Consider the following 1,818-nt stretch of genomic DNA (forward strand, 5'->3'; position numbering starts at 1 on the left):
CTGTCTGAACACACCTGTACACACCTGTCTGGACACACCTGTACAGACACACCTGTACACACCTGTCTGGACACACCTGTACAGACACACCTGTACACACCTGTCTGGACACACCTGTCTGTACATGTCTGGACACACCTGTACACACCTGTACAGACACACCTGTACACACCTGTCTGGACACACCTGCACAGACACACCTGTACACACCTGTACAGACACACCTGTACACACCTGTCTGAACACACCTGTACAGACACACCTGAACACACCAGTCTGTACACACCTGTCTGCACACACCTGTACAGACACACCTGTACACACCTGTCTGCACACACCTGTACAGACACACCTGTACACACCTGTCTGGACACACCTGTACAGACACACCTGTACACACCTGTCTGGACACACCTGTACAGACACACCTGTACACACCTGTCTGAACACACCTGTACACACCTGTATGGACACACCTGTACAGACACACCTGTACACACCTGTCTGAACACACCAGTCTGAACACACCTGTCTGTACACACCTGTCTGGACACACCTGTACAGGCACACCTGTACACACCTGTCTGGACACACCTGTACAGACACACCTGTCTGGACACATCTTTACAGACACACCTGTCTGAACACACCTGTACAAACACACCTGTGTGGACACACCTGTACAAACACACCTGTGTGGACACACCTGTCTGAACACACCTGTACAAACACACCTGTGTGGACACACCTGTACAAACACACCTGTGTGGACACACCTGTACAAACACACCTGTGTGGACACACCTGTACAAACACACCTGTGTGGACACACCTGTCTAAACACACCTGTACAAACACACCTGTCTGAACACACCAGTCTGAACACACCTGTACACACCTGTCTGGACACACCTGTACAGACACACCTGTACACACCTGTCTGGACACACCTGTACAGACACACCTGTCTGTACACACCTGTACAAACACACCTGTGTGGACACACCTGTCTGAACACACCTGTACAAACACACCTGTACAGACCTGTCTGTACACACCTGTACGAACACACCTGTCTGAACACACCTGTACGAACACACCTGTCTGAACACACCTGTCCGGACACACCTGTCCGGACACACCTGTCTGGACACACCTGTCTGAACACACCTGTCTGGACACACCTGTCTGGACACACCTGTCTGGACACATCTGTCTGGACACACCTGTACAGACACACCTGTACACACCTGTACACACCTTTCTGAACACACCTGTACACACCTGTCTGAACACACCTGTACACACCTGTCTGAACACACCTGTCTGAATACACCTGTCTGTACACACCTGTACACACCTGTCTGAATACACCTGTACACACCTGTCTGAACACACCTGTCTGAACACACCTGTCTGAACACACCTGTCTGTACACACCTGTCTGGACACATCTGTCTGGACACACCTGTACAGAAACACCTGTACACACCTGTACACACCTGTCTGAACACACCTGTACACACCTGTCTGAACACACCTGTCTGAATACACCTGTCTGTACACACCTGTACACACCTGTCTGAACACACCTGTACTAACACACCTGTGTGGTCACACCTGTCTAAACACACCTGTACACACCTGTCTGAACACACCTGTACACACCTGTCTGAACACACCTGTCTGAACACACCTGTACACACCTGTCTAAACACACCTGTACTAACACACCTGTGTGGTCACACCTGTCTAAACACACCTGTGTGGTCACACCTGTCTAAACACACCTGTACACACCTGTCTGAACACACCTGT

This window comes from Austrofundulus limnaeus, unplaced genomic scaffold (assembly GCF_001266775.1).
Source record: "Austrofundulus limnaeus strain Quisiro unplaced genomic scaffold, Austrofundulus_limnaeus-1.0 Scaffold718, whole genome shotgun sequence".
Taxonomy (NCBI): domain Eukaryota; kingdom Metazoa; phylum Chordata; class Actinopteri; order Cyprinodontiformes; family Rivulidae; genus Austrofundulus; species Austrofundulus limnaeus.